At 40.6% G+C, this 21342-nt stretch overlaps 1 protein-coding gene across 7 annotated transcripts in view; it reads right to left on the reverse strand.

The window, feature by feature from the left end:
• The window catches only part of ZNF710 (zinc finger protein 710), a 914149-nt gene that overhangs the window by 384859 nt on the left and 507948 nt on the right, over nucleotides 1-21342 (reverse strand). For all 7 annotated transcript variants that reach the window (XM_044078292.1, XM_044078291.1, XM_044078290.1 and 4 more), the window contains one exon: nucleotides 14117-14165. The gene's annotated coding sequence lies outside the window, so the exon portion shown is untranslated. The remainder of the gene's footprint in view (nucleotides 1-14116; nucleotides 14166-21342) is intronic.

Raw genomic sequence — 21342 nt, forward strand, 5'->3', positions numbered from 1 at the left:
GGGTGTCATGAAGTTCACCACTTCTGTCTTAAGAAGCATGAAGTTGGCTTTGGAGAATTTTTTTACTGCGGTTTCCTTAATGGGCGGGTGGGATGTGGATATCAAGGCTGATTAGCTTATGGTTGGATCTGAACAATGAGGAGTTGACTTCAGGTGTGGAACACCAGTCACTCATGTTGGTAATGACTAGGTCTAGGATATTGTTGCCCCTGGTGGGGGCATTGGAGTTTATGAATTCCAGAAAGCGTTGAGCTAAGGAGTTGGTACATGAGTAGTTTTTCCAGTTAATGGTGGGGTAGTTGAAGTCGCCCATTATTAGGGTGTTTGGTTGAACCCTAACATTTTCCAGTCCATCAAGAAAAGAGGAGTGGGAATCTTGGGCATGGTGGGGGATCTGTAGCAAGCTACAATTTGGATTGCAGTTTTGCTCAGAGTTAGTTGCACCTGGATAACCTCAGATGCATTATGCTGAGCAACTAGCCTGGAGGTGTGGATATCCTTAATGAATATGGACACACCTCCGCCTTTGGTGTTTCGGTCCAGGTTACATGGCCAAAAAGTGTGGTTTGAGTTATAGCCTGGTAGTGCAGGGGTGCTCTATGGAGCCTTGAACCAGGTCTTAGTCACTGCACAGATATTGATGTTCTCCATTTTAAGGAGTGCCTCAAGTGAGTGCATTTTGATATTTAGACTTCTAGCATTGAGTAGCATTACCCTCAGTTTTTGCTTGCCTGTTCCTGTTATGGTGATGAATTTGTTATTTGAACCTTGCCTAAAAAAGGCACTATAGGATTGTATTTGGTCAGGAAATTCCGTACAAATTCTAAACCTTTTTCTTGCGGCAGCCTAGATTAGATGCAGATAGGTTCCCTGGTCTAAATGAATTTATTAATATCAAATGTTTTTTTAATAGAAGGCAACTAACATCTAATTTTATATGTAGTAAGGTATTGAAGTTTATACATTTTATTTTTATTTTTTTAAACCATCTGCAGTGTTGCAGCGGTAGCGTTGTTGCCTCACAGCAAGAGGTTCTCCCGTTCGATTCTCGGCTGGAGTGCGGGGAGTGCCTAAGGTGTGGAGTCTGCATGTCCTCCCCGCGGTTGGGTAGGCTTTCGAAAGACATGCGTAAATGGGCGTGCCTTCATTGAAGGTTGAAAGTCGAGCTGGCACCTCGGCATTCATGAAAATCTACTGCCAATCATTAGCGGACCGGAGTTCCACTGTGGCGTCCCCTAACCAGGAAAAGCCAATAGACAACAACATTTTTTGATCAAATAAATTTATATATATATATATATAGTATTATTGTATTAAATGTATGTTACTTATATTTGAGAGTATATATAGTTTGTTTAATAATATTATTAAGTATTGGTTTAGTTGCAGAGTTATATTACTTTAAGCTAGTAAGCATAGTGGAGTAGATTATTGTTCTGTAATTACTTTATTTGTTTTATTAATACATAACTAAGATGGGAGAGGCATGATGTACTTGTATTTAAGCTTGTGATAAACTTGTATGACTGTATTCTGAAGAAGTCTTTTGATGAAAGCGTTAAGTAAAGGTTTTTACGCTCAAATATTTTGTTCGGCATTTCTCTCTGGTATTCCAGTGTTTGGTTTGCAGTTTTTTTGTTCACTGGAGGTCGTCTCTTTCTCAGTTGGTTCTACATGGCTCAAGCTCCACAGGAAGATCTGTTCAACATGTCCTTACATCCCGATGAAACGAGTCGACATGACGATTTGGAAGGTTTGCTGGCAGAGCTGCATAGTGTACAAGCATCCCTTATTGTACTGTCTAAAAAGATTAATCGTAGTTGTATGGTGGCTACACAAAGTACAGTTGTGTACACTTACCATAAATGTAGACGTTCGAGTGTATTCACTGTTGTTGTCATTACATTTGGGTTATCTGCTTACAGGTAGCCTTCAGTCAGCCTGATTAACAAAGTCTTGGGTCCTGCATCGGTTGCTGTCTCTTCTTCCATGACGTCAGGTCATCAGGGGTATAAAACATGCAGCTGACGTCATTACATCAGTTTTTCTTGCCCCACATGTCAGGTACCCCCCTAATAGGAAGCAATTAAATCTATAAATATACAAAGTTATACCTCAAACAAAAAAGCAAATACACCAAAAAGCTTTTAAGCATTGAAAAGGAGAGAAGAGGTATAGCCAAAAGAAGTCAGGGGGCTGGAGGGAGGGTAAGCAGGACTGCAACAGTGAATACACTCGAACATCTACATTTATGGTAAGTGTACACAACTGTACTATGTTCTTTGTGTTTCAATGTTGCAGTCATTACATTTGGGTAGATTCCCAAAGCTAAGGATGGGAGGAGGAATTTAGATAGCATTAGGACCAGCTATAAGGCCCTGCAAAACTGCAGTGGCAAAGCCAGCTCTGGATTTAGAGAAAATTGTCAAATGGTAATGCTTAGTGAAAGTATGTACAGAACTCCAGGTAGCAGCTTCTAGGATTGTCCCTGGTAGGTACGCCTCTGAGAAAGGCTGTAGAGGTAGATACAGCCCTGGTTGAGTGGGATCCGATCCCCTGTGGGATAGGTTTTCCATGGTGCTTATAGTAGAAGTGAATGCAATGGCCTATCCATTTGGAGATGGTTCACTTTGAAATAGCCTTCCCCTCTGTCCCTGCAGCAAATGCCACCAACAGTTGTTCAGCTTTCCTTTGAGGTTTAAACCTGTCCAAGAAGAATCTAAGTTGTCTGTGCACATCTAAGGAGTGCAGTATCTGTTCCCCTTTGTTCTGTGGATTAGGAAAGAAGGTAGGTAAATTAAAGGACTGATTAAAGGCCACACTGGATACCACCTTTGGCGTGAAAGAGGAATTGGTCCTGAGGGACAGCCTATCTGCATGAAAGATGATGAAAGGCTCCACTGCCATAAGGGCCTGTAATTCACATACCCTTCTTGCTGAAGTGATGGCTAAAAGGAAAGCTGTTTTCCAAGAAAGGAATTTTAAATCTGCAGTAGCAGCTGGCTCAAAAGGAGGTAGAGTGAGTTTCTCCAATACAAAGTTAAGGTCCCAGGCAGGCGTTGGAGCTCTCCTGGGTGGTCTCAAGTTTTTGGCCCCTCTGAGGTACTGCTTGAGCAGAGGATGAGAGAAGAGGGGAGGTTCTGTGTTATAATGAGTTGAAATGGCTGAGGCGTGGATTTTAATGGAGGAAAAAGACAGACCCTTGTGAAGCATCTCAGTTAAGTATTGTAAAATCTGAGGGAAATTGGGCACTGCTGTGTTCATTCCTTAAGACTGATTCCAAGCACAGAATCTTTTTTATTTGTTAGCATAAGATTTTCTAGTACTAGGTCTTCTCGCCTCCAAGATGACATCCATCACCGGCTTGCTGAGGGATGCTACGGGTGAATTTAAGTGATTAGCCAAGCTACAAGGTTCAGTGTTGGGAGCTGAGGGTGCAGAATCTGGTTCTCCTGCTGAGACAGTAAGATAGGTGTCTGAGGCAGGTGCCACGGTGATATTTGTGACACACTGCACAGGAGCGAGTACCAGTGTCGGCGTGGCGAGTCTGGAACAATCAAAATCATTCTTGGTTTATCCTGTTTGACTTTTAACAGAACTTTGCAGAGTAGAGGCAGAGGTGGAAAGGCGTAGACTGATAGGTTTTTCCAGCTGAAGGACACAGCATCCACTTTCCAGGCTTTTTTGTGGGGAATCCTTGTGCAAAATCTGTCCAACTAGTTGCTCCGGGGGGGGGGGGGCAAATAGATCTATGTCTGGGCTCCTCCATTTGCTTGTTAACATGTTGAAAATCCGTGGTTCCAGTCTCCACTCATGTGGGTCCATGAGATTTCTGCTTAGTCCGTCTGCCAGTGTATTTAATTTTCCTGGCAGGAATTGAGCTTGTAGGTGCACTTGGTAGCTCAAATCCGTGTTCCACAATGCCATGGCTAGTCTGTAGAGGAGGTAGGAATGTGTACCCTCCTGCTTGTTTATGTACCACATAACTGTAGTGTTGTCCGTCTTTACCATTAGTTGTCCTGGAAGAATGTAGTCCTTGAGGCTGTCAGAGCATTCTGTACAGCTAACATTTCTTTTTGATCGATATGTAGGTGCATTTGATTTGGGTTCCATTTGCCCTGAATGCACTTCCCTGCCAGGTGAGCCCCCCATGCATAGTCTGATGCTTCTGTAGTTAGGGTTTGGGAGGCAGGGGGTAGCGTTAATGGCAGTCCCTTGTTTTGGTGGCAGGCCTTTGCCCACCATAGGAACTCCAGGCATAGGCAAGGTGTGATAGGAATCATTGTTTCCAGGCTGTGACAATGTTGACTCCATAAACTTTTTAAGTACCACTGAAGTTTCCTCATATGCATTCTTGCATATGGAATTAGTAGAATGCAGGAGGCCATGAAACCCAAGGCTTGCAGAATTTGTCTTGCAGATAGCATGGTTTTTGTGGCCACTTGTTTGAAGTAAGTTACCAAAAGAATTTGCTTCTCTGGTGTGAGGAAAGCCATCTGGGCAGTTGTATTCAAACTTGCACCCAGGAATGTAATCTGTTGAAAGGGTACTAGTTGTGATTTCTTTTCGTTTATGGTGTACCCTAGGCAAGTTAGAACCCTTTTTACAAATGCCAGATGATTTAGAAGTATGGCCTGGTTTTCTGCCTGAATTATAAAAACGCCCAGGTATGGATATATCTGAATATTTCTTTGCCTGCAAAATGCAATTACTGGAGCCAGGCACTTTGTGAGTACCCTGGGCGCAGTAGACAAGCCAAAGGGCAGTGCAGAGAACTGATAATGCAAGCAGTCTGCTTTGAAGTGTAGGTATCTTCTGCAAGACTCCCCTGATTAGGATATGCAGGTAAGCTTCTTTTAAATCTAGAGTTGCCAACCAGGCATCTTTGCCTAGCATAGGAATTAACTGGTAAAGAGTCAGCATTCTGAATTTTGGAATGTCCAGAAAGGTGTTTAGAGTAGACAGGTCCAGAATTGGATGCCATGATTTGTCTTTTCTGGGTACCAGGAATAGCCTGGAATAGAAACCTTGCCCCTTTTCCTCTTCTGGCACCAGTTGAATAGCCCCCATGTCTAAGAGGGAAAGTATTTGTTTCTGAGCCTCTGCCCACACATTTGGGGGCAGGTCTGGCCATCTGTTTGGTGTTGACAATGTGTGGAAATGAAATCTGTATCCCTGGGACACTATATTTAAAACCCATTTGTCCTAGGTTATGAGTTCCCAGTTTTTTGCATGAAAAGCAATCTTTCCTCCCAAAGGGGCAGCTGAAAGATAAGTTCATGGTAATTTTAAAGGAAAGTCATTGAGACTGTTTACCATAGGGGGTGTCTTGTTATTTCCAGCTTTGGAAGTGGAGGCCCCCCCATTGCTTAGTTCTGAGAGTCCCTTGGGACTGAAACCTGGTGCTTTTGGTGTGTCTGGGTTTGGCTTGAGTGGATCTGGAAGGCACTGGAAAGGACCAATTCTTAGTAGGCCAGTGCCTACTAAATCTCGGGGGTTGCACTTGTAAGAAACCTTTATCTTCCATCATTTTTAGAACTTCTTCAGCCTTATTGCCAAACAGACGGTCCTGATTTAAAGGAGCATCCAACAATTTTGCTTTAACATGATCAGGCACAGATTGCTCCTTAAGCCAAGCATGCCTTCTAAGCACACAGCCAGTAACAGCAGCCCTGCAAGAGGCCTCTAAAGAATCAAAACCACATTGCAAAGTATGTTTTCCAACTTGTTCGGCAGAATGCAATAAATCCTGTAAATCTTTATTTTCCACACAGTCAGAAATCAACATCATTTTCTGTTTAAGCAGTCCAATAATATGCTGTTGATATTTTAACATATGAAATTGGCAGTTTAAAGCCCTGATAGCCAAGGTTGCAGAGGTATAAACCTTTTTACCCCATCTATTCAGTGCTCTGGAGTCTCTATCAGAAGGGGTAGGATTTTTAGCAGTCAAAGCCTTAATGCCCTTAGGCCCTTGAGAAATGGATTCAGGATCTGCAACAGGATTTTTGAAAAGGAACTTGTCGGACTCAGGAACCCTGTAGTATCAGTCAGGTTTACAAGGAGCTGGAGGCAGGGAATCAGGGGCCATACTGGATTCCGAAAACACATCAACAACAATGTCTAGAACAGGAGGTATAGCCAAAGGCCTATGCTGAGGTAAAAGAAGAAAATCCCTAAGCCTCTTTTTTGAATCAGAGAATTCCTGACTTTCCCAGTGGAAATGCCCCCGTAAGGTATGTAACGTTTCACCAAAAGAAAAATCCTCGGGGGGTGTAGAGGGAATGGAATCCTCTGCATCAGAATCCTCATTCCTCATAAGTAGGTATGGACAAATCCAGGTCATTGGAAGAGTCAGAAGAAACAGAATCCTGATCAGAAGATTCATAGTCAAGCTCAGGCCTAGGCCTCGTAGAAGGGGGGGGGGTGACTGCCCCTGATTAGAGTAATTAGATCTTCAGCCATTTTGATCATTTGATTTTTAAGCATAGGGGCCTGAACATGTGGCCTGGGTGATTTATTTTGACATAGATCGAGATTTAGGCCTTAGTATTGAAGGTAGAGTTGGTTTGATATGCAAGTCTGTAGGTCTGAACACCCCTCAGAAGGCGGTGCCTGCACAGCGGTTCCGGACCCATCCAAGGTAGAGACATCCACAGATTCCATAGATGAAGTATCTCATGGCATGCCGGACTCCGAATGGGTCTCAGTAGAGGCCTGCGAGTCAGAAGTAGCGGGTATCAGGGGCTGCAAATGCATCTCGTGAGTACCGGCAAACTGGTGACTGGCTTAGGAGAAGCGTCTTCCTCAGTTTTGGACCTCAACGGCCTGTCTCTGTCTTTTATCTTCTTTTATCTTTGTGTTTTTTTGAAATCCCGGTAGTCGGATGGCTAACCGACGTCGTTTCTGGATAATTAAACAGAGAACCAAAATATTTAGAGGCAAAAATGTACCGACGACAGATAGTGCGCTGATTAAATAAAGCACAAAACCGACAGCAAGGTACGTCATGGTCAGGGCCTAGGCAAGGAATACAGTACAGATGAAAATCTTTGTGAGGTATTTGCTTTGCACAAGTAATGCAATTATTAACTTTTACTGACATCGGTTTAGAGCAAGAAAAAGTTTCCCCAACGGGGTACTTAGCTTTAAGTTGAAGACTTCGGTTCTGAAACTCGAAAATGAAAATTTCAGGAGTCGGCCGACTGGCACTTGCGAACTGCTTCTGCTTTGGGCACTGCACGGCAAGAAAGACTGAGGTAATGACATCAGCTGCATGTTTTATACCCCTGACGACCTGACGTCATGGAAGAAGGGACAGCAACCGACGTAGGACCCAAGACTTTGTTAATCAGGCCGAATGAGGACAACCTGCCAGCAGATTACCCAAATGTAATGACTGCAACAGTGAAACACGAAGAACATCAAGAAATCTCTTTACCTAAAGAGACAGTGACTGATAAAAGTACTGCGGTTGCTGATGTTGAAGGTAATGGTTTATGTAACGTTCAAAACATGCTTTATAAAGACGTTACTGCTGTATTACTTGCTGAAACTGACCCTTTTAGCTTAAGCGGAGATGATGAAATCCTTGAAGTCAACAACGGCAATAACATTACTGATAATTACTTCTTATGGAAAAAGGGCTAAAGAAATATAGAGCCCTAGTAATTGAGAACAAATATTCTGAACGTTGTATAAGTTTACAAATTGTTCCAAAAGGCCTGAGGTTTTTTTAAGGCTCCGAATGGAGTTGTTAAGGAAGATCCATTTTTTAAAGAACTGGTGTCGTTTTTGAATCTAGCTGGTCTTGACTTTCTTAAATTATTGATTAAAAGGAACAATGACTCTATTAGTGACCTGAAAACTGAACTGGAAACTCTAGACAATGAGTGTAAACAGTTTCTTAATGTCAGCAACAACATTAGTTCCTGCTCTCAAATGTTGGTGGCTGTTGACAAGTATGAACAAGTGGTCATTGACAGAAAATTTAAAAAGATTGATAGAGACTTGTGTGCTTATGCGGAAGGGCAATGCATTTTATATCAATGACAACAATATGAAGAAAACACATCGGGGTCCTATACCTATTAGCACTAAAAAACAAACATTTAGTTCTACATCAAAAATTGGTCGTTCCACCTTAAAATCAGCTGATCCAGGCAACGGAACTGCTTCTGCTTTGTCAAAGGATGTGCACCAACAGCCAAGTAAAAGTAAAGGCTTAGATAAAGCTGTTACATCAGTTAAAAATACTGTGAATGGAACTACTACTACAACAGGTACTCCTAGTTCCAGTAAATCCGCAGAATATTCAAAAAACGGCAGCGGATCCACAGTGGCAACGCGACTGAAACAAGAACGAGGACAGAGCAGTTTGCGGAAGTAGGACACAACTTCTCATGTTCGGAACAGTTTTTGAACGAAAAAATATGGTTCTAAAATTTATAATTTGTCTAATTATGTTTTTAATGATGTTCAGCTATGTGTACTTGGGATGGGATTGAATTTCATTCCCGGTAGAAGAGCAGATCCAGCTAACACATTGCTTAATGTTAAATTGAACGTTAGAAAATTAAATTTAACATACATTATTTTTAAAGATGTGCATAAACCTTAAAAACGTTCTCAAGAAACCATCTACATTTAATCTTGCCTTGCACAGTTTTTGTGTCTTTCGGCTTTTCCCAGTTAGGGGTCGCCACAGCGGAACTCCGGTCCGCTAATGATTGGCAGTAGATTTTACATACCGAGTTGCCAGCTCTGACGCACAACCTTCAACGAAGGTACGCCCATTCACGCATGTCTCTACACAGAAGACGCTCTAGCTGAGAATCGAACCGAACAGCATCTTACTGTGAGGCGACAACGCTACAGTACTTTGAAAATATTTGAGTCTTTATGTAATAATGATATTAAGGAATTGTTAATACGTAAACCTGTTGAACATTATTTTAACTTGAATAATGAAGAAAAGAAAGCCCTTTATGATTTACAGCAAATTAGTAATGTTAGACTTATGAAAGCCGACAAAACAGGTGGTTTAGTGGTGATGAATACAAAGAATTATATCATGGCAATGGAACAAATACTAAATAATGAGGATGAATATATGGAAGTAAATGGTGACTATATTAATAGAAGTTATAATTTTGTTAAATATGTTTTATATGACCATTTGATGAATGGGGAAATTACAAGTGATATTTATGACTTTCTGGTAATGGAAAAACTGAGGTTAGGTATACCATTCACAAAGATGTAAACCATCCTCCCTTTAGACCCATTGTGGCATCATCAGGGAGTGTCATGGTGGGATTATCTTTGTATTTGGACAAAGTTTTGAACCCTTTAGTTCAGAATTTACCTTCTTTTATTAAGGACTCTTGGTCCCTTTTAGATAGTATTAGGTCATTCTGGACAAAAGTTTATTCAGGGAGAATTTTTTATCTTAACTGTGGATGTAATTTCCCTGTATACCTGTATCCCGCAAGAAAAAGGTTTAGAATTTGTACGGAATTTCCTGACCAAATACACTGCTTGGGGGAATTCTACTGTTAGCACCTGTTGCTCCCTAATGGAACTTTTGTTGGATAACAATTTTTTTGTTTTCAACAGAAAGACTTATAAACAGCTTAAAGGGGTAGCAATGGGTGCTACAGTATTTCCAGCATTTGCTGGATTGGTAATGGGATGGTGGAAAAAATAAATCTTACCCTCCATTAGCTCTTTTTCTGATATTTTATTATATAGATGATCTGTTTCTCATTGTTAAAGGTTCTGCAAATAATCACAACACAATTTTGGCAGAGCTAAACAGTAACTGAGTTTCTTAAATTTATACTTAGTGGTTTTGGTAACAGAGTTAACTACTTAGATGTATTGTTGGAATGGGATTTTGACACTAAACTATTTACAAGTAGAATTTACAGGAAGAACACCTGTGTTAATAACTACTTGCATTTTTGTAGTAATCATCCCATGCATATTAAGAGTAACGTTCCTAAAGCTCAATTTATAAGAGCGTCTCGGATGACTATGAATTATGAATTGTTTTTGGAAGAAATTGATTTCATTACTAATTTATTTTTTGAAAGAGGTTATCCTGAGGCACTGTTGCATGAAATCAGTGTTGACATTATTAACAGAAGGAAAACTGTATTTTCACCTATTTTGATATTTGGCTTACAGGGGCAAACTTTAACAGTTCAACAAGATAGTAATATTATTTTAAATATGACACCATCCATCCCCAGATGTACAATTGACATGTCTATTGATAGTAATCATATTAAAAAGTGATTAGAAACAACTGGAAGATCATTCTTCGTAATAATGATTTGGTTAGTACCTTAGGCAATGCACCTAGTTTTGTTGCAAAAAAATCTAACACTATCAAGAACTTGTTATAAAAAAATGAAAATTTGATAATTGCACCTATATCAAACAAAACTAATGGTATGTTCAAATGTTTTAGTTGTAATATGTGTAGGTACATTCCGGAAGGCCCTTTTATTAATTTGCTTCACTTGGACAGAACTAGTAGTATAAAAGAAAGATTTAATTGTAATTCATCTAACATAGTTTATATTGCATCATGTTCGGGTTGCAATGCATTTTTATGTAGGTATGACCACTAGGAACCTTTGTACAAGAATAAGGGAACACTATCACGCTATAAAAACTAAAGACGATAAGAATGCTTTATTTAAACATTCTACCAACTGTAGTTTATATACAAAAATTATGTTTAGTGTTTTAGTACAAGTTGAAAACTCCTTAGAGGTGGTAATATCAAAAATAAAAAAGTAAAGTTGAAAGAAAAGAATCATTGTGGCAGCTTAGATTAGATGCAGATAGGTTCCCTGGTCTAAATTAATTTATTAATCTCAAATGTTTTTTAACAGAAGGCAAATAACATGTAATTTTATATGTCGTAAAGTATTGAAGTTTATACATTTTATTTTTTGATCAAATAAAACTTTTTTTACACACACACACATATCTATATATATATATATATATATATATATATATATATATATATATATATATAGATATATAGATATATATATATATATATATATATATAGATATATAGATATATATATATATATATATATGGGTCTACCTGAAAACGCTGACAGCGCACAACGCCAACAACGAGAACACCGACACCGGAAGATCGAAGATGGAGAAGACAGACAGTTGAGAATCCCAACACTGAGAACACCAACATGTTAAGGTAAGTGTGTGACAGGGATGGACGTTAGGGTCAGGGTTTGGGTAAGGTAAGTGTGTGATAGTGATGGACATTAGGGTAGGGTGCGGGTCAGGTAAGTGTGTGATAGTGACGGATTTTAGGTTTAGGGGCAGGTTAAGTGAGTTAGGGTAAGGTAAGTGTGCGATAGTGACGGGCTTGAGGGTTAGGGGCGGATTAAGTGAGTTAGGGTTAGGGTGCGGGTAAGGTAAGTGCGCGATAGTGACGGACCTTAGGGTTAGGGTTTGGGTTAAGACTAGTGCATAGATAGTTGTGCATGTAAGGTTTAGTGTAGGTTTGTAAGGTTTTTGGTGTGCTTGTGTTTTTCGGGAAAGGTATTTGTTTTGTTGATTTTTGGGATTCTGGTTTGTCAGGCATGTGAAGTTTCGTGTTTTTGAACTTTCTTTTTTTGTCAGTTTTTTCGTGTCGGTTATTTCGTTGTCGGTGTTTTGGCATGTCTGTGTTATCAGGTAGACCTATATATATATATATATATATATATATATATATATATATATATATATATATATATATATATATATTGTATTAAATGTATGTTATTTATATTTAAGGGTATATATAGTTTGTTTAATCATATTATTAAGTATAGGTTTAGTTGCAGAGTTGTATTACTTTAAGCTAGTAAGCATAGTGGAGTAGATTATTATTCTGTAATTACTTTAATTGTTTTATTAATACATAATTAAGATGGGAGGGGCATGATGTATTTGTATTTAAGCTTGTGATAAACTTGTATGAATGTATTCTGAAGAAGTCTTTTGACGAAAGAGTTAAGTAAAGGTTTTTACGCTCAAATATTTTGGTTGGTGTTTTTCTCTGGTGTTCCAGTGTTTGGTTTGCAGTTTTTTGCTCACTGGTGGTTGTCTCTTTCTCTTTTAAGAAATAGACCATGGCATTTTATTGACAAAGCTGGTAAGTTTAAGAGTAGAGCCATTATTACCAATAGTGACAGGACAATGGTTGAGAGGGAGAGAATTCAGCGTAAAATCTGAAAGTAGGATGTAACCACAGATAAATCGGGTGTAATGCAGATATTGCTAGTAACTAATATCAGCAATTTAAATGTGTGGCACTTCATGTGATGTCCTGGGAATGCTGATATCAGGTTATTTTTACCTGTATTACATTACAGGATTAGAACAAGTTAAACTGGCATCTAAATGAGTTAAAATAACAGCCAAGTTGAAAAAAAATAATTTAGTGGTCAATCAGAAGAGAATAAAGTAGATAAAAGGTATAGGGTCTGTGCAAGGGAACCACGTTGCAGAAATAATAATAAATAAACTGTAAAATCCCAAATCCACTGTTCAAAGATAATAAACACCTGGACCACTCCACAGCAGCAAATAGTAGTACAAGCTACAATCTCAGTTGACAAATATATAACACACACATTCATTTTTCTTGTTTTGCAGTGTATTAATACTACCATAATTATCAAATCAAAAATATTTAAATGATTTTTTTTAATACAATTTGTTCATGTATTTGTTATAGCCTTATTAGCTATTGTAATGTGTTTTTAAAAACTTTTTAACAGTTTAACTAATTAATTAGTCAATTACATGAAATTAATTGATTTTGTGATTAATTGATTGTGGTATATAAGACTGCTGAATGTACATGCTGCTACAGTCTGATGAAGCCGTTTGGTATCAGAAGAGAATGGTCACAGTCACAAAAATGAAAGGTTAGGATATTTGGGAAGGGACAACAGCTCTGAAAAAAAAGTTAACGAATGCAATGATCTAGAAACAGCTATGGATCAACATTTGAACACTGAGCAGCACATAAATGAGATCTGACAGAAGGTTACAAAAAGACGACCACTAGCTTAAGGTTTATCATTAGCAGAAGTGGCGTTGTTTTGATTCCTTATTATAACGAATGAGTACATCCACTTTTAGAATATGGAAAGTATTTGTGGTACTCAGCAGCAATGTTGAAACAGGAAAAGGCAGAAAATAATACAAAAAGGGGATCTACAAAATGGATCCAGATCATGAGAAATTTGAACTACTGTTCCAGTTCAAAGTCACCAATGTTTTATTTTCTTGACTAAAGACTGACCTTATTAACACATACAAGGCTTTTCTGCACAATTACATACCTCAGTACAAAAAGTGAAGGAAAAAAAACAAAACAAAATAAATTTGAAAGGTAGGTGACTGCATGTAAGACAATGGAAAAGTAGACCTGTAAAGAGAAAATATAGTCTAGTAACAGCTGTTAGGAGATAGTAGTGTTAAAGAGGTTTACCAGAAAGCATGAAGCAGCAGTCAAGTTTTATAAAGCACAGGGACACACTGCACAGACACATGGGGAAGCAAGTTTAGAATATGTATGTAAGGCAAGACAAATAATTTATTTCAATTCCACTAACTGCTGAAAACAGGGATTTTTACAACCGTACATTATTTGTACTTGATATTTCTTCACCCAGTTTACCACACATCTACACCCCCAAAGAACTGCTATCACCCCACTTCTTGCAGGTGAAGCACTGTTTTTCTTTTTCTGAACCTTAGCTTGCACAAATCTGGTTTGCCTTGTGCACATATTAAGCCTATGTATACCAGGTTTACTTAGGGAGATAGTACTGGTAGCGTCTTACAAATACGTGACTTCATTATTTGTAGCCAAGTTATACCCACTTAAAAGCATCTTTCTGTGTGTGCTAAGAACTTTGGTCTTGTGAAAAGACTTATCTCACACAGCACAACATACAAGTGGAGCTTAAGGGAACTGACTCAAGGTCTATAAGACACAGCTTAACAACAGGTTAGAGCTGCAAACCTCCCAGATAACCTACTAACATTTTTGAAATGAGCTTACCTTGTTCGCCTGGATGATGCCATCAACCCAAGATCCAAGGGCCAGTGATCTGAAAATCATAAAAGACTGATTATAAACTGCTAAACTAACCAGAGTCGATTAAGTACATCATCATTATCTACATTTTTAATACTTTTCTCCACTTGTCAAGACTTTGTTTTTGCACTTTCTACTTTATGAAACAATCGTGTTCATGAATGATGCATATATATATATATATATATATATATATATATAAATATATATACACACACACACACGTGTACATAAATATATCTATGTACACACATGCACATATATATAAAATTATGTATATATGCATGCAGATCTCTGTGTGTATAAATATCTATCTGTACATAAATATATACACCATAGACAGATGCATATATTCAAAAATCTCAAGAGCTACATATGCTGAAACACCACCCATTGAAGAAAACCCCACATTGACAGCATTGATAACTTGACAAAATAGCTTGCTGAAGAGCACATTTAAATGTAACGAATATATCGCATAACACACAACTCTTTCAAACTCTCATACCCTAAAAACATAAATACCACCAATATTCATACCCACCAATTAACTTAACTGCACTTATAAAAAAAAAAAAGAATAAGCACATATTTTTATGTAAGTTTTCTGGTACTGGTAGTTATCATTAATAATGTTAGAAGATATTTAAAGATGCCCTGCTTTACCCAATAAACAGAAACTGAGATATCGAAGGCATGCTGAATGTAAATGTCTCAGAAGCACTATGATGATATAGTACACACGTGGAGTACCATCATCTTATGTCATAACCTCCAGCAATCCTGTAATTTCTTCATGTTACTACTAAATTACAGGTCCACAGCACCACATATGCCTAGAGATTCAGGTTGTAGGTACCTTCATAAAATTTGGGGAGTTTTAACTTTTTCTCCCCATGTACATTAATCATCGATCCATGTCACCGTGCATGCAGATGTTACTGCACACACACTAGCTCACCTGTCCTGCTGGGTGTGTTATTAACATTTGTGCCTGTCGTTGTTAGCTCTCCAGCCCCCGCATGGGATAAATCAGCATCCCTAGTTCTTACACCCTTCTCCTGCACTGGAGGAGCCGGCCTGCAATCATTTAATTTTAACTCCATGGCTGTCTCTTCTGGCAAATGGCTTGCTAAGTGTCCTCAAACTGCCATTCTACACAGAAAGTTGTTATAAATATCAGTGTAAATTAACTATTAAGCTGCCTTCTGTACTGAATTAGTGTGACACACATTAAGCATTTTAATAAGCAAGCATGTGCCTCTATACCAAATTTAACAGTATAACTGCCTATGCAGCTTCTGCCTGACTTAGGAAAACTGAAATGTACTTTGTCATGTCCACTAAATTCTACTTTAGTAGTAATTTTTAAATCACAGTACACTGGACAAAACAGAACATTTTTTGCTGATGCATGTGGTTCTCATTAATGTTCATTCAGCTGTGAACACTGGGGGGGGGGTGAAAATACTGCACTATTAAAAAAATTGAGTTTAGTGCTGTACCAGGGGTACATTAGCTGGGCTTGTTGCCACAAACATAACAAAGGGCAGCTCAGTGACATCAAAAAAGCAAACCTTCCCCATATTTTCCTGCTTCGTTTACACAAAATTTACATGTGTTTTAACCTGATTTTAATTTTGTTGGGATTTGTGGTATTCTCCCACAGTTATTACTGCCACCTTTATGTGGCCCTGTGATTTAGACAGTGCTGTACTGGATAACACTTCTGTTTCTTCTTCATGAGGCACACAGCAGCCATTTCATTTATTTACTTACTTTAGCATAATAATACAGGAGCTACCAGATGGATAAAAAAACAGCACCTGAAGGATACATTGCTTTTAAACTTATTAAAAAAAAAAATATATATATATATATATATATATATATATATATATATATATATATATATGCATTTATTTAAATTTGTTGGGTAAGTGAGCTGGTTTGACGATCCTTTTCAGTCACAATCGACAAAACTACAAAACCAGAATACCTATGTATATGGCAATGGCAAGTAATAAATATTCATTAAGTAAGACTTGCAAGATGTTTAAGGGGCACTGATAAAAATGACTACAAGGACTGAATGCTCTTGTGATTACCTTAGAGTTATTTCAGATGTACACTACAGCAAACAGATAAATGGTACGTTAGTTGTGTCAGTGCACAGCATGGAAAGTGTTCACCTTTTATAAAATTGTAAACTCAGTAGGTAGAAAAAAATGACAGACAGCAATGTAGGAAAGGCAAATTAACTAGTGTGAAGGTCCGCAGGCCAAGTTAACCAAATGGGTATAGTAAGAGCAGAACTAAAGCGGTCCAGCATAGAACGAAAGGGGAGAAAATGACTTACTGTTATGCCTGGAGATCACTACACTACGCTGATTAGTAGTGAGAGAGAGAGAAGCAAAGACAGAAAGCAAGATGATACACATGGCAAAACATAAGAAAATCCATTTTGTAGGGGTGCCTGAAAGAATACGTCTGATATGGTGTCATTGATTTAGAAGAAACTGAGAAACTGTGCGACTATACCCGTGGTTTGTGAAAAATAGAGAGCATGTTAAGGGGGGGGGCAAAGAAAAACAGCAAGGCTGGCATTGAATGGAACGGCTCTGAAAAAGCATCATACCACACTTCTTTTCAGCTGAAACAAAGTTTCACCTCATCTGGATGAAGAAATTACCAAGAAAGTCTTTCAGGAATTATCACGGTATAAGTACAGCAAAACTATTCTCAGAGCCTCTTTACTTAAAGAAAAGGCTTTAGCAATGAATAAAACTGCAAGCTTATGATGTGAGACCCTTTGTTAAAGTAGGCTGGCAGAGACAGTGACTGAAAGTTGCATCACAGGATGCAGTTGTTCCATGGGCATCAGTGACTAATGGGCCAGGTGACACGAAGGCAGGGAATACAGAGTACTTGCAGGGTAGAATCAATGGGTACAGGAGGAAAGAAGCAATTTTTGGAGAAACGACCTATTGCAGGTGGAGTCACTGCTTAAATCCCAAAGTTTGAATAAGCAGATCAAAAAGGGAAACACAAGCAAAAGTGAATCTGGGTAATCAGTTTGGAAAGTAAGGCAATCAGAGAATAAGACGTAGCTGGGAGATGGAGGAGATAAGAGATGTGGGGGCAATTAAGACAGGACAAGAATATGGATTTAAAAAGAAAGACATGAGTGTGAAGAAAGTGTTTGGCACATCTGCTGGAGACAATAATGGTGAAAGATGCCCTAATGTGAAATGTTTATTATATGAGACCCAAAGATGAACTAATGTACAGTAGGCGCAAAAAAGTACAGCTGCATTAGAACATTCATAACAACAGGATAACTGCTGCAAGAATAATTTACATATATATGAGGTAGAGCCATACTCTGTAAGTCCCTCTGCCTAATACTCTTCAAGATTTGGTTATCCATATAAATAAGTGGCTGCAGTCTCCTAATGTAGTTGCTGGAACTGAACTTTTTACTGACAGCAGAAATGTTTCTAGAACTCAAACCAGGACTGTGGTGTATTCAATGGACTGGGTCATGACGTGAATGCGTGATGACAGGAGGTTAGGTTGTTCAATAAAGGTTATGTGAGTAGCAACAGCACACAGTTGTCCCGCGTGTTATTTGTAAAGGGTAAAAAGAACACGACATGGTGTCAGAAGTGCTGTGTGGCTGTGACTGAGTTTGCTAGATATCTGCTGTGGACCGTACAAGTGGGCTAGCGACGCGGTGAGCGGACATGTCGGACGAAGAGATTGGTCGGCAGCCGCGGCCTAGGGTTAGCATGGCTAGCACTCCCAATGCTACGTTTAGCATTCAGCCGCCGGAGCCCTTTGATTTTTCCAAACCTCATGAATGGACACGATGGATACGTCGCTTCGAACGATTCCGTCAGGCCAGCAATCTTTCCTCAAGCTCAGAAGGGAATCAGGTGAACACCCTGATATACTGCATGGGCGATGAGGCAGATGATGTCTTGAGAGGCCTCAAGCTAACCGATGCAGAGCAACAGGAATATGGTACAGTGAAAGACGGCTTCGAAAGATTTTTTATTGTCAAGAAGAACATTGTTTATGAACGTGCACGATTTAATATGCGCAAACAAGAACCGAATGAGACCGTTGATGCCTTTGTTACTGCACTGCATGCATTAGCTGAACACTGCAATTATGGGACGCTGCACGATGAACTCATAAGAGACAGAATTGTTGTGGGCTTGGCCGACACCAGGCTGTCCGAGCGGATGCAGATGGAGAAAGAGCTGGACTTGGAGAAAGCGGTAAACATGGCCAGACAGTCGGAAGAGATAAAGAAACAGCAGACGGCCTTGAGGTGCGACAGTAGTGCACTGCAGTACAACGTGAATGCCGTGCAGACACCACTTGACACAAAACGCTTTCAGCGACAGCCACAGAAGGGTAAAGGCGCTCCAAGCTCGCAGTGTTACAGGTGTGGGGGCCCATTTCACCAGAAACTTCAATGCCCGGCGACTGATGCAAGATGTCGAAAAAAAAAAAGGGCCACTATCAGAGAGTCTGCCGGCAGAGTAGAGTGGTGCAGTGTATCGAGGAGGACGAGGAGCCAGAAGAGCGAGAAGAGCAGGGCTTCCTCCTGGGATCCGTCTCCTCCGGGAACCGTTCCTGGAATGTGGATGTACAAATAGAGGGCACATCTATGACTTTCAAGCTTGATACGGGGGCGGATGTCTCTGTTATTTCTAAGTCAGACCTGGATACGTTGTTCAGTGGAAAGAATGCTCCTGTGCTCCAGCAGCCGGAGAAACCCTTGTGGGGTCCTGGAAGGACGCCGCTGGAGGTTACAGGATTCTTGGAGCTTCAGCTGGGTTATGGACAAAGACAGACATGCGAGAAGGTGTACGTTGTTAAAGGACTTCTAGGCCTTCCTGCTATTTTGGGGCTTGGTCTCCTGAAACGGGTGGATGCTATCACCATGGAGTCTTTGAAGACCTCATACCCCAAACTGTGCTTGGGGCTGGGAGTAGTGCAGCGGAAATACCACATAAAGCTTCAGCCAAATGCGGTGCCATACTCTCTGAAGACCCCCAGGAGGATACCACTACCATTGATGGGGAAAGTGAAAGAGGAGCTAAGGAGGATGGAGACGCTGGGCGTTGTCACCAGAGTAGAGGAATCTACTGATTGGTGCGCAGGCATGGTTGTCGAAAGAAGGACAGTAACAGACTGAGACTGTGTGTAGATTACACTAAGTTAAATGAATATGTATGCAGGAGAGGTTCGTTATGCCTTCGAGCAGAGTCTTGGGATGCTTGCCGGGCTTAAGGTGTTTAGCAAACTGGATGCCAATATGGGATTCTGGCAAATTCCTTTGTCAGAGGAGTGGGCGCTTACTACATTCATAACCCCTTTGGTTTTGCTTCAATCGCCTTCCCTTTGGCATTAACTCTGCACCCGAACACTTCCAACGCATGATGTCAGAGGTCATTGAAGGGTTGGAGGGTGTGGTTTTCCACATGGATGATGTGCTGGTCTGGGGTCGTTGCCAGGAGGAGCATGATGCCCGGCTCCATGCTACATTACAGAGACTGGAAGAGGCAGGCATTACACTGAATGTGGGGAAATGTGACCTGTCGAAGAGCAAAGTGACTTTCTTGGGCCATGTCATCACAGATCCAGACCCAAGGAAGACCGCGTCCATCACGGAGATGAAAGCACCTGCTACAGTAGGAGAACTCAGGAGTTTCCTGGGCATGGTGAATCAGGTGGGGAAGTTCATCCCTCATTTGGCTGAGAGGGATAGGGCCCTGAGAGACTTGTTATCAAAAAAGAACAGCTGGTACTGGGGTGGGGACCAGGAAAAGGCATTCCATGACTTAAAAGAGGCGATTACCTCACCTCCAGTTTTGGCTGTATATGACCCGAGCAGGGATACAAAGGTTTCGGCAGATGCATCATCCTTTGGGTTAGGGAGCGTGTTGCTGCAACAATGGGAGGACGGTTGGAGACCTGTGGCATACGCATCGAGGTCACTCTCACCTACAGAACAACGATATGCTCAAGTCGAGAAAGAGGCTCCTACCTGGGCATGTGAACGCTTCAGAGATTACCTACTAGGGAAACCATTTTGCTTGGAAACTGATCACAAACCCCTGGTTTCATTGCTCGGAGGTCAAGCATTGGACCTTCTACCGCCTAGAATCCAACGCTTCAGGATGAGACTGATGCAGTTCTCATACACAGTGCAGTATGCTCCAGGGAAATCACTGTGGATGGCAGATGCTCTGTCACGGTCTCCACTTCGAACCAAACTAACCCAGGAGGAAACAGCGTTAATGGAAGACACGGATATCTACGTGAACCACATTGTGGAAAATATGCAGGTGAAACCATCTTTCCTCCAGACGCTACGGGACCAGCTGAAAGCGGACAGTGTGTGGGTTATGGAATTGTGCAGTCAGGGGTGGCCGCTGTATGCGAACCAGGAACCCCTACTGAAGAGCTACTGGCCAGATCGTTCTACATTAACAGTGAAAGATGGGTTGCTGTTAAAAGATTCACGCCTTGTTATCCCATCCGCCATGCGTAACGATGTGCTGTTAAAATTGCACGAGGGACATCAAGGCATTGTGAAGTGCAAAGCCAGAGCCTGTCAGATGGTCTGGTGGCCTGGACTCAGCCAACAGATAAACGACATGGTTTTGGGATGCAGGATGTGCATCTCAGAGAGAAGGAATCATTCTGAGCCCCTCATCCCAACTGCATGTCCTGACAGACCATGGCAAAGACTTGTTCGAACTGAAAGGGAATACTTACCTTCTTGCTGTGGACTACTTTTCCAGGTTTTTTGAGATCGCATTGTTGAAACACAGCATATCCAACGAGGTCATCACCCACCTCAAGTCTTTCGCCATGGCATCCCAGAGGTCCTCATGTCTGATAATGGACCTCAGTTCTCTGGGCAGTCTTTTCTGGACTTCGCAAATGCTTATGGCGCATGTCACAAGCAGCCCCAGGTTCCCAGAGTAATGGGAGGGGAGGGCGTCGCGGTTCAGACTGTGAAGAACCTGCTGAAAAACCCATACATGGCTCTTCTGGCGTACAGGACAACACCACTGCAGAATGGATATAGCCCTGCGGCACTTCTCATGGGACGGACTTCTCTTCCGATTCATCCTTCGCAGCTGGACCCTGTGCTGCCTGACCGG

Source organism: Protopterus annectens, chromosome 7.part0 (assembly GCF_019279795.1).
Source record: "Protopterus annectens isolate FY-2018-M chromosome 7.part0, PAN1.0, whole genome shotgun sequence".
In the NCBI taxonomy this organism is placed as follows: Eukaryota; Metazoa; Chordata; order Ceratodontiformes; family Protopteridae; genus Protopterus; species Protopterus annectens.